Source organism: Globicephala melas, chromosome 2, assembly GCF_963455315.2.
Source record: "Globicephala melas chromosome 2, mGloMel1.2, whole genome shotgun sequence".
Taxonomy (NCBI): domain Eukaryota; kingdom Metazoa; phylum Chordata; class Mammalia; order Artiodactyla; family Delphinidae; genus Globicephala; species Globicephala melas.
In genome coordinates, this window is record NC_083315.2 from 89,197,415 (window position 1) to 89,210,689 (window position 13,275).

Sequence of the window (13,275 nt, forward strand, 5' to 3'; positions counted from 1 at the left end):
CCGGTGCAAGGAGATCTGGGCAGGGCACCCCAGTGTCTACCACACCAGCCCTCATCACCACTTGAACTACTGCAGTAGCCTTCTCGTTAGAAACTCTGCCTCTAGACTCAACCATCTCTTCTTATTCAGGATCCACACGGCAACCGAGAATGATCTTTCCGAAAAGAAACTGATCATGCAACTATTCAAAATTATAGAGAAAAAAGCTAAACTCCTTAACTTTTCACATCAACCCTTCATGATAAGACCTTACGCCACTTTCCTAGCCTTATTTCCAAGAAATCTGTTCACCCACCTACACTTCATGACGATCTCACACACACATACACACGCGCAAGTTTCACACTGACCTCTGCTCTAGCAATATCAAAGGCAAACCCTTCAAACTCTCTCATGTTGCCATGCTTTTACACTGTGGCTCAATCTGCCTACAATGTCTTTCTTACTCCCTGTTCCCACTTATCTACCTGAGAAATTCCTGTTCCTTCAACTGTAAGTGCAGCATCACCTAGAAAGCCTTCCCTGGTTTCTTTAGACCTACTCAACGCTCTCATGGTACCAAATGACAGCACATGGCACGTTGCGTTGTAATTGTGTACTTAAGCACATGTCTCTCCAATTAAACACTAAGCTACTCATTTAATCTCCTGGAACCAGCGTGGAGTTAATGCTCAATAAATGTCAGCTGTTGATCTTCCAGCTCTATCACCTGTGGAATAACAGGTTGCACTAGTTTACCACTCACCGTTTCATGTGATCCTCTCTTACATGCCCCCAAAATGCCTTTTTGAAGCTCCAGGACATATTCCCTTCCTTTAATATTGTAGAACTTGGTAAACAAGTCCATGCTCACTTGTGATTTTACTAACTTCAGCATTATTCCTCCTGAGTCTTCTGCAGTTCTAACTAATATGATAATTTATATCTGAGCTGAGTAAGCTTTAAAAGCTGAGTAAGATTTCTATAAATGAGGAATGAGACAGTGTCCTTCCAGACTTAGGAAATAGCATGGATGCGGGTGGAAGAATGAAAGCACCAGTGAGTCAGAGCACTAACCAGCAGTCTCAGGAGGACAGAGGGATGTGGTAGGAGAAGAGACAGGAGACCCGTGAATGTGGAACCTTGAAGGCCTTGCTGATTGAGATGGAGGGCACACCTGTGGAGTTAGAGTGTATGTAAGTCCTGGCTCTACCACATCCCAGCTGGGTGATCTTAGGTAAGCATCTTAACCTCTCTGAGCATCACTTTCCTCATTTGTAAAATGAGAATGCTATGAAACTTAAATAAATAAAATAAAAAGACCTCTTAAAATGTGCTGACTGGACGCTAGTGGGGAGATGGCTGGCAGAACGGAAAGGGAAGAAAACCATTTCTAAGGAAGGGGGAGGCCTGGATGGGGTCTGGGAGGACTCCCGTCCCAGACCTTGGTGGCCCAGCATATGCAGATGGAAAAAGAAAGATGGAAGTGACTTCCTGGTCAGGCTGAAACATCCCAGAACGACTCAGGAGGCGCAGTAGACAGGCTCAGCTCTTGCCCAAGCCAGTTAACTTCCTGGGAGAGGTTGCCCAAGTGGGCTGAGAAATAGGAAAATAGTAGGTCTTCCTAGGGTGAGCATTGGGTTGGGGGAGACCACCAAGTGGTTCTGACTCCACACATGGCACAGAGTCGCTTGCCTGAGAGTTGACAGCACGTGCAGATAGCAGAGAAGCAGCCCCAGCTGCAAGAGCATTCACACCCGTGCTGAGACCAACACACTTGGTCTCAGTGGGTGGTGGGACTGGAGCAGAGGAATTTCTGGGCAACTGCAAGGTTCATCCCCCCAAGGTAATCGAGGAGCCCATGGGGCAACCCACCGACACCTGAAAAACAGGAGGCTCCTCGAAACAAGGCTGTTGAGGAATAACACTTACGTTCAATCTTTGTGTTTCCAAGTAGAGAGACGTCAGCTAAATGAGGTTCCCTCCCTCACTCCTCCCTGGGTATTTGTGTTTGGGATGTGCTGGGAGGAGACTTGTGTGAGTGGTGAGTTTGGGAGAAGGGACACAGCATATGAGGTTCAGCCTCTCACTTCCTCCTCTTTGGGAAAAGGGCCTAATCTTGGGATGCAGATATTTTAGTCTGTACAGTAAAGAGACTGTTCCTGCAGAGCAAGGCCTGCGGTTGTCCTTGGCTATTTGTCCTGGGTGGAAAAGGGCTGTACATTCTTCAACTTAGCTTTCATCAGTCAAAAAAGGAAAAGAAAAAAAGCTGACACTCTCTTTTAATTAATTGAAAGATTTTTTTTTGAAATTGATAAATTACTAACTTTATTTTATTTATCGAAAATAAATTTATTTTCAAACTTTCAGAAAAATGGCAAGTACAGTACAAAGAATATCCACATCCCCCTCACCCAGGGGGTGTTACATTGGATCACATTTGCTCCTTCTGTATGTGTATTGTATGTATATATATAATTAGTTGTTTTCTGAGCCTTTTGAGAACAAGTTACATCCATGATACCCCACCACCCCTAAATACTTCAGTGTGTATTTCCCCAAATTAAGGGCCCTTTGCTACTCAACTACCATAAAACCCTCCCAGTTAGGAAATCAACATTGATACAACACCATCATTTAGTTCACAGACTCCCACCCCCATCCCATTGTTGGGAACTCTCCCAACAATGCCTCTTCCTCCTTTCTGGCAACTATTCCTCAAAGGAACACACGCTGCCATTGGGGTCACATCTCTTCTGTCTCCTCTGGCCAGAAACTGTTCTCCCTTTTTCCCTGCCTTTCACACCCTCAACGGTTTTACCTCATGTCTGTGACACTTTTAAGGAATACAGACCTTACACTCTGGAGAAATGATCCTTAATCTAAGTTTGGTGTTTCCTCTTGACCACGCTGGAGTTGTGCTTTCTTGTCAGGGATTCCTCAGAAATGATGCTGGACACTTTCAAGGGTAGAGATGGGGCCTGCGTTGTCATTCCATCCCACCACTGGCGATGTTAACCTTAGTCACCCGGTGGTGTTGACGCCTGCGGTTTTCTCTCCTGTAAGGTCCCCATTCACCTTTGTAAATGTTGATTAGTACTTCCTGGAGATGTGCTGCCAAATTATGCCATCAACCTCCAGTTACATACAGCCCTAGCCTTCACTGACAACTTTACCTCAATAAACCACTACTATGAGTGTTGCCAAATGGTGATTTTCTACTTCCAGCATTCCTGCTACGTTTAGTACTTGATATTCTACTGTAAAGAAGATCTTTCCCTCCTCCCTATTTATTTACTCTTTCATTTATTTGTTTATATTAGTATGGACTCATGAATTCCTATTCATTTATTCATTCATTATCGTAAGTTACTATCATTATTCTCATGCTTAAATTGATCCAGGTTTGGCCAACGGGAGTTCCATCAAGGGGCTTCTAAGATCTTTTGACATGTCCCCATCATTCTGTAAATATTTTCTTGCTTTCTGGAACAAGATATTCCAGGATCACCTTGTATGTTCCCTGCCCCAGCCCTGGAATTAGCCATGTTTTCAAGGAGTCCTGGCATTTTAGAGAAGGGTAGTATTTGGAGACCAAGATCTGGCTACTAGATATGCTCACTGCTTCCAGAGTGTCATTGCTTGCAGACTTTTTTCAGTGGGCAGAGCTAGGAGGTCTATGTACATAAGTAGGCATGTATATAGACACATATCTGTGAATTTATACCAGTACTTCTAAAACCACTACAACACCTCTGGGTTCTTTTGAACTTTGCCTCTTTCCATGTTTCCCTTCTCCAATGGTGAGAAACCTGGCTCTCTAATCCCAAATATATTTAATTATTTGCTCAATGAATTTTCTTATTTGCTCAGTGTAAGCAGCCTCCCAGCCCTGCTGTTTGTCTCCTCACCTCGCTCTTGGGCACCAGTGGGCACAACACCAACATGCTCTGCACAGGGCCTTCCTTTCCCCTTCAGTGTGTGTGTCCCGGGGTGCAGGTGGGCAGCTGCCACACCACCTCATGTAGCTCACCCCTGCCCCCAGCTCACTGCCTTCATGCCCAGGAGGAAAGAAAACGAAAGGGAAGACAAGACTGGGGTGGGAGGGGGGGTGGGGGGGAAAGGGAATGGGATTTAAAAAGAATGGCAGATGTTCTCTCATTTAAAAAATATCCAGCTAACCAACTCCTTTGTCTTTCAGTTGATCCTGAACTTGGGCAGATAAGGAAGGTGTTTTTTTGTTTGTTTTTACTGCCAGTTTTCCTTCACTGCATGTAGAACTTCAACAATGGAATTTTATTTCCTGGGAGGCAAAGATTTATTTCTTTTATATTTGGCTATCCCCCCAGAGAGACCTGTTACATTTTCACAAACTGTTTGAAATTCAAACAGTGTAAAATTTCTTTGTTCTGCTGCTGGCTGTAGTTCAGTTCCTCATCTTGGAAAGCACTATCTATCCTTATCAAACTACTAGCCAGATGGTGTCCTAATGACCTGGGAGAGCCCTTGGGGAAATATCTTGAAGTGAGAAAATTGTTGAAATTACTTTGCTGTGGCACCATACTCCACTGAGGGATATTCTTTTGAGCCCAGATTGTATCAAAGAGTTTGGTGTTCTACCTCCTGAGAAGAGTATAAAGGAGGAGGGCATTTAAAAATCAGCCCAGGGGGCTTCGCTGGTGGCACAGTGGTGAGAGTCCGCCTGCCGATGCAGGGGACACGGATTCATGCCCCGGTCTGGGAAGATCCCACATGCCGCGGAGCGGCTGGGCCCGTGAGCCATGGCCGCTGAGCCTGCGCGTCTGGAGCCTGTGCTCCGCAATGGGAGAGGCCACAACAGTGAGAGGCCCACGTACCACAAAAAAAAAAAAATCAGCCCAGGGACTTCCCTGGTGGTGCAGTGGTTAAGAATCTGCCTGCCAACGCAGGGGACACGGGTTTGAGCCCTGGTCCAGGAAGATCCCACATGCTGCAGAGCAACTAAGCCCGTGTGCCACAACTACTGAGCCTGCACTCTAGAGCCCGTGAGCCACAACTACTGAGCCCACGTGCCACAACTACTGAGCCCACATGCCACAACTACTGAGCCCATGTGCTACAGCTACTGAAGCCTGGGCGCCTAGAGCCCGAGCTCCGCAACAAGAGAAGCCACTGCAATGAGAAGCCTGTGTACCACTACAAAGAGTAGCTCCCGCTCGCTGCAACTAGAGAAAGCCTGCACGCAGCAACAAAGACCCAGCACAGCCAAAAATTAATTAATTAATTAATTTAAAAAAAATCAGTCCATAGTGCTGCCTCTTTAGCCATACATTTTTTAAAGTGCTTGAGCTGAAGTGCCACCCCTTACAGAAAGGATTGGGTTGGTCCAAAGGCCAAATGGGAGTTGGGAAACAAGAGAAAGCAGAAGAGAGGCGTAGAGGGTGGGCGTGGGCAAACAGCAGATGGTCTGGGACTGAATCTGGAGGCGAGGCTGGGCGCAACTGGAGGTAATGAGTACTGAGGTCACCAGCCAAGGCTGTGAGTGAGGAGGAAGCCTAAGCCACAGGGCCATGATGCCCTGTAAAAGGACCCCCAGACCTCTACACACACAGCACTCAGTCTCTGTTTACTGCTTGCAAGCCAGTCCTTGCAAGCTAGCAGTGGAGTACAGTGTTAGAGGTCCACAGAGGCCCGAGGTGCTCCTGGTGCTGGGCCTCTCAGCAGCAACCCCCCCGACCCCGACCTGCCTCACATCCTCTCTGCCAGAACAGCGCTGCCCTTGCCTCTCCAAGTCAGGGAGTGATGGTGGAGGCAGCCAGGGAGTCTTAGATGAGTCATCCTCCCTCGTGAACGAGGGTGGCTCTCAGCCCTCACTGGCTCTATTTTTTTTTTTTTTTTAATTTTTGGCTGCGTTGGGTCTTCGTTGCTGCACGCGGGCTTTCTCTAGTTGCGGCGAGCGGGGGCTACTCTTCATTGCAGTGCACGAGCTTCTCACTGCGGTGGCTTCTCTTATTGCGGAGCTCGGGCTCTAGGTGCCCAGGCTTCAGTAGCTGTAGCACATGGGCTCAGCAGTTGTGGCACGAAGGCTCAATAGTTGTGGCTCACGGGCTCTAGAGCACAGGCTCAGTAGTTGTGGCACACGGGCTTAGTTGCTCCACGGCATGTGGGATCTTCCTGGACCAGGGCTCAAACCCATATCCCCTGTATTGGCAGGCGGATTCTTAACCACTGCGCCATGAGGGAAGTTCTCACTGGTTCTTTTTAATCCGAGCTCATCATTATTGCTGGAAGAAATGCCTCCAGATTTTTAGTTTATGGATGATTCCAACCTTAGTTTTCAGTAGTGATAAATTATTTCCTCCCATCTCCCCGCTCTATTGATTATTTCAGTGGACTTGAGGGAGGGAGATGCTAGGCTTCCATACTCTACCACCATCCTGCTCGGAAGAGTCATACAGAAGGAGCAGGCAGAAGAGACTTAGAAGGAGCCACCGGAGAAGTAGGAGGAGAACCAGGAGAGGTCAATACCACAGAGGTCACAGGAAGATGAGTGGTCAGCGGTTCCAAATACAGGAGTAAAGAATAGACCAAATTTGGCAATCAGGAGGTGACTGGAGAGGGTTGAAAGCACTGTTTCAAAGGAGTTACTGGGGTGTCTGAGCTTCATATGTAGAAATGGAAAACAGCAAGTGTGAGAACCTTTAAAAGACGTTCGGCAATAAACAGACAAGGAGAGTGACGGGATACAGGTTGAGAGGGAGTAAGGTGAGGAGAGAAGGTTTTGTGGGGTAGAGGAACCTTGGCGCAGGGGTGGTGAGTGGCTCCCTGTCCCCAGGTCCCCACTGCTGCACAGCTTGCTTCACTCCCACTGCTGGGCTCAGAGTATGACGTGGGAAGGCAAGTGTGCCCGGGAGAGATCACCCTGACATCCACTCCAGCCTCTGTAACTTCCAAATGTGACCTAGACCACACTGCTTCTTACAGATCATGGCCAGCAGTACAACTGAGGACCTGAAGAGCTGACTAAGTTCTGCTCTTACAGAAATCCTAGCAACAACAACAATGAACTAACATGCTGAATACATACAGTAGACCCCACGATTCCAGGTTTTACATAGCTCGTCTGATCCTCACAATCACTCCCTCGTGTGTCAATATTAGGGCTCGTATTTTGTAATGAGAAATCTGAGGTTCGGGAGGTTAAATTAGTTGCCAAAGTCATAGGGTTGGTAAGTAGGAAAGCAGAGGTTCAGAATCAGATCTTTCTGATTCTCCTTGGGCACCTGAGGCCAAAATACAAGCCATCAGCCACATGAGACCTGAGGACAGACCACGAGTAGCCTAGATTCGTGGAGAGTATTGAGTTATAGGACCAAAGAGAGAAAAGTTAGGGCCAAGTGGGTTTGCCTGATAAAATACAGGATGCCCAGTTAAATGTGAATTTCAGATGAACAGCAAAAAATTTACATCCCAAATATTGCATGTGACATACTTTTACCAAACAAAATTGGTTGTTTATCTACAATTCAAAATTAACTGGGCTCCATGTATTTTTATTTGCTAAATCTGGCGACCATATGGCCAGATTATGGAAGGTTTTCATATACGCTAAGGAATTGAGACTTTATTCCATAGCTAGTAAGGATTCATGGAAGATTTTGGCACAAAGGAGTGACATTGGTGAAGTGGTATCTGAGACCAGCCAGAAGACAATGGCAACTGTCCAGGTAGGGAATTCCGAAGTATAAAACAAGGATGTTAGAAGAAGGAAAGAAAAAGGGCAGGATCTTGTGGCTGGTTAAAAATAGGCAGATAAAGAATGAGGAGAAATCCAGTATGACAGGTTTTCAGCCTGGCTGGCTGGAAGAATGACAGAGCTACTAATGAAAAGACAGGTCTGGGGGAGTAATTGCTTTGGAAAGAAAAACAGACTTTGAGATGACACTTGTATTTGTAAGTGAATTTTAAAACAGGAAAAGTAAGTTACCTCTTCTTCAGCACCTCCTCCCAGGCTCTGCACAGATGGGATGTTACTCATCCTCACAGCCACCCTGCCGGTACGTATTATTACCGCAGTTTTCTAATGAGCAAAATCGACGTCACCAGTAGGTGGCAGAGCCAGGTTTTAAAGTCCCAGGCTACCTGACTGAAGTCTGGTCTTATTTCCTCTACTCCACACTGCCTGGGATTAGAGAAATAGAAGCAGAACTTCAGAGTAGTTGTGTCTTGAGTTCTCTTGCTCCATCTACCTTGTTTAGAGGCTTGGCTATCTAATGCCTCTATTGATGCATGAGGCTTACCAAAGTGGTCCTGTAAACTGCCAACTTCTGAATACATTTGGAGGTCAGTTAAGACACCTGTCTACAGAATGATGGAATTAATGAAATGCTACAGGTTTAAACACAATTTAGGTGGGGATTCACTCTTGGGTTACTTTCCTACAACCTTCATTTTCCAACAGAAAATGACATCAGAGATTATCTTGATCTTTTATTCTACCTGGAACTAAAGTCTTTTCAAATTTGGCTCTGCATGACTTTTGTCAAGTTCCTTCCTACATTATTCTGATCCTCACATATTCTCAGGTCCTATAATTCTTTTAGAATGTAGGTGAATTCCTTCTGGAGCAGGACCTGTACTTTCCTGGTTAAGGTGTGCAGAGCTCTGACACTGGTTATCAGACTGGGAGCAAAAAAGGGCAATGGAGGAAAACAAGAGTCATCTTGCAATGAATCTATTAATATTTCATTCATGTACAGTCTCCAGGTAAAGGGAGACTGTTTTCTTCAGTCAAGAGGAAATGGACTGCTTCTTCAGGCCAAGAAGATTTAGGGACAATTGGGAGGTCAAGGTTCTGAGGCTCTCATCCACCCAAATATTTCTTGTCCAGGTCTTAAGGTCTCACATTTTTCTTACCTGGAAAAGTCTTTGACCTGTTGAAGATATGCATTCAATCTCTTTTGCAACTCTGCCACTCTGGATCCTGAACAGAATTTTCTACAGTGCCTCACTTGCTCTGCAAGAGATTGGAGTCTCCTTTATGGGTGCCAGAGAAGTCCTCTGGCTTCCATAGTGTTCCTACATCGGCAATTAGCTGCTTCAAACTATTGTTTTCTTTTTGCAAGGCTTCCAGTGCTGTCAAAAGCAGCCAGTCTCGGGAGTTTGGGGTTGGCAGGTGCAAACTATTACATTTAGAATGGATAAACAACAAGGTCCTACTGTAGAACACAGGGAACTATATCCAATCTCCTGGGATAAACCATAGAGAAGAGTATATATATATATATATATAATGTCTCTATGTGTATAACTGAGTCACTTTGCTGTACAGCAGAGACTGGCACAACGTTGTAAATCAACTATACTTCAAAAAAAAAAGGAGCCAATCTCTTCCCCAACCCTTATCATTACCGTTTCTCCCATACCAGTCAAGTACAGCATCCACTTGGTATCCCAGAGCTTTACTTCCACCTGCACCTCACCCCATTTAACTATAGATGAAAGCTTTAGTAGCTGTGATGCCATGCTACTTCATAGCAGGAATTATTATCCCACTTACTATCAGGAAAACTATTCCTATTGCCTTCAGATAGGTGGGCTATTCAACTCCAAAATCTCATTTTGAGGGTCTGTTCTTAAAGACCACTCCTGGTACCAGTGCTTTTTTTTTTTTTTTTTTTTAACGGTATGTGGGCCTCTCACTGTTGTGACCTCTCCCGTTGCGAAGCACAGGCTCCGGACATGCAGGCTCAGCAGCCATGGCTCACGGGCCCAGCCGCTCCGCGGCATGTGGGATCCTCCCAGACCGGGGCATGAACCCGTGTCCGCTGCATCGGCAGGCGGACTCTCAACCACTGCACCACCAGGGAAGCCTGTACCAGTGCTTTTTAATAGAGAGTCCTAAGAAAACAAAACTTGAAGCAGAAGATAATGTACTAATGCTTTGTTGATGGGTGAAATTCCAGGGAAGAAAGTGTGAGAGAAAAAGGAAGTGAGGTAGGGAAAAAGTGAAAACAAACATAACGGATGTGTTAGCAAGATGGCCATAGCTTCACTGCAAACAAAGCTGGCTGCTTGATCATCCAGGGCATCTCCAGGAAGTACTTATGAAGCTGCTACTTCTCAGAACTGCCCTTCACACAGGAGAAAGAGTGAGCAATGCTGGCTTCTGTCTCCTGTCTCTCATGGGTTAAGTTTTATCTACCCCCAGACATAACTCCCCTACACTTCTGGATTGTTTTACCCAGCCCTACCCCTCCCCACCCAGGTAGCTTCTTGGGAAGCTAAAGCCTCGGCAGTTCATTCTGGCCAATTTTCAGGTGCTTCAGTTCTTCCTCCCAGTCAGTACTACCTGTGGAGGACCCTCAGTTTGTGGGGGCCAGATAGCACCAGGGGCCATAACTTCATGACTACAGGATACCTCATAGTGTTTTTGTGAGGACTCGGTTAAGTAATACCCAGTGCCTGGCATTTAGTATGCACTCAGCAAATGTTAGCTAGTATTATTAATAGTAATTAAGTGAAAATTTTGTGTGTGATTGTTATGTGATATGACTGTTATGAGCATCCTCCTCCCCCCTCCCCCCCCAAGCCTTTGTTAGGCACCACTGGACCCAATCATCACTCTGATACAGAGCCAGACTCATCTGAGTGGTTCAGCAATACCATAGGCAGTGGTCCACAACAGCGGGGGATAGCCAAGCAGCCAAATGGATTTGCAACAAATTCACAAGAGTGGTGCCCACTGGCCAGGCAGCATACAGCTGTGCGATGGAGCTGAGTATCTTCCCTTTATAAAATATGACTAGTGATACTGCCTTTCATTGTTTACCCACCTTAAAAAATTCTTTTAGGGCTTCCCTGGTGCCGCGGTGGTTGGGAGTCCGCCTGCTGATGCAGGGGACGCGGGTTCATGCCCCGGTCCGGGAGGATCCCACAGGCTGCGGAGCGTCTGGGCCCGTGGGCCGTGGCTACTGGGCCTGCGCGTCCGGAGCCTGTGCTCCGCGGCGGGAGGGGCCACAGCAGTGAGAGGCCCGCGTACCGCAAAAAAAAAAAAAAAATCTTTTAAACATTTAACTTGTCTCTGAAATCCACTAAGGAAGTAAATTGGTATTGTTTTTTGTGAAAACAAAAAAAAAAGTGTCTGACATCATACATACCACAAACGGTTTTGTTAGTTTCAATGAACTCATGTAAAAAAAAAGAAATTCATACATAGAAAAATGCCATACAAACTCAACTCATTTCTCATCATTTCAAGTTGCAAAATTTTACAATCCAGCTGGGAGGACATGACATAAACATAACTTACAGAGAATAACCACAGCAGTGTAACTCAAGGTTTAGCTGTCTTGATATCTCAAAAGTCCTCCCGCCTACTGGAGAATTCCCCATCCTTTACAATTTAATGGAAATGGTCTTGAGCCCCCGTCCTATATAAAATGAGAAAAAACAGCATTGTTCCCAATGTTTCTGAGGTTTCTTGGACACCTGACCTCTCTCCTTATAATTTATGGCTCTATTTTACTCCTGTTGACTGGAGTACCTATACCATACTATCTGTACTAGATACCACCTGGATTCTTAAATTCATCAAAATACCACTGGCACCAGATCATATAGAGAGCAGACTTTTACTGAAGATTTGAGGGCAAAGTTGGTGGGTTTAAATATTAAGTATCCCTATTCTTTTTTTTTTTTTTTTTTCTTTCGGTATGCGGGCCTCTCACTGCTGTGGCCTCTCCCGTTGCAGAGCACAGGCTCCGGACGCGCAGGCTCAGCGGCCATGGCTCAAGGGTCCAGCCGCTCCGCGGCATGCGGGATCCTACCGGACCGGGGCACAAACCCATGTCCCCTGCATTGGCAGGCGGACTCGCAACCACTGCGCCACCAGGGAAGCCCTAAGTATCCCTATTCTTAAATGCTCTTTACCCATTTCTGCCTGAAAAGTCCTCACTGGCCATCTATTCACAAACTAGCCCAGCATCATTTTGCTCTATTTTTTCTTTCTTTTGCCTTCCCATTTTCTACCTGCTACCCATACCCTCCCCAAACCTATTATACATATGCAGTAATAATAACTAATACTGATTATAAAAGCTTACTTTGTACTAGGCCGTATGTTCTTTCATATAGCAGACATTTTCTCTCTCTTTGTTTTGCCCCCAGGTGTCTAGGTCAAAACCCTTGGAGTTTCCTCTTTTTTGTTTCTCAACAATATTAAATGCATTTTTTGCTTGCAGGTTTGTTTTGTTTTGCTAGGCACAGTGCTAGCTCCTAGAGCTTTGGTAATAAATAAAACAGACTTGGTTTCTGCCCTCATGGCGCTCCATATTCAAAGACCTGATAAAAGTAACTTGCTAAATAAAGACAATTCTGTCTTTGAGGTACTTGCCAGTTTTTATAACAATCATTTTTCTACTTACTGCAATAGAAGACAACAATAAGACAAACTGCAAAATAAGACAAAAATACAAAAGATGTCACACAGCAGGACATGATTGGCACACAAGTCGTTCAGAAATAATAAATACTTTAGAAGCTGATGAGATCACTTGGGTTAAACTGGTCGGCCTTGAGGCACTGGATTAGAGAAGGAAAGAAGGCAGGGAGGGCTGCGATAGAAGGAGAACAGACATAGTGGTTAAGAGGCTTTTGGAGTTAGACACTCCCTGGGCTCAAATCATGGTTCTGTACTTACTATGTGACTCTAGGGAGCAACTTAATCTCTCTAAGCCTATCTTTCCTCCTTTGGAAAACTGGGATAATAATAGTACCTTTCTTAAAGGATTGTTGTACAGATTAAATTGGGGCAGGGGACACGCACATCTCATTAAGCAACGCAAGGAACTTGGTAAGTGCCAAGCAAATGTTCATGTATAAAGGAACAAATGCTCTCTAGTTAAGATCCTTACACCTTGGGACTTCCCTGGTGGTCCAGTAGTTAAGACTCCATGCTCCTAATGCAGGGGGACTGGGTTGGATCACTAGTCGGGGAACTAAGACCCTGCATGCTGCACAACACAGCCCAAAGGGAAAAAACAAAATCCGCACACTAACTACTTGTGAAAAGAATAGCTTTGGCACACCTTACCATTTACATAATGTACTTTTTTCATATATATTATTAATTCAAATTTTCTAGCAACTTATAAGGTAGATATTATTATCATCACCTTCATTATTATAATTATCAGCAGAAGTAGAAATTGAGCTTTCGAATTATTAAGAACTTTCACGTGGCTTGAAAGGGACTCAGGACAGGACTTTGAATCCAGATCTTCTGGCTCCTAATCTTTTTTTTTTTTTTTTGGTACG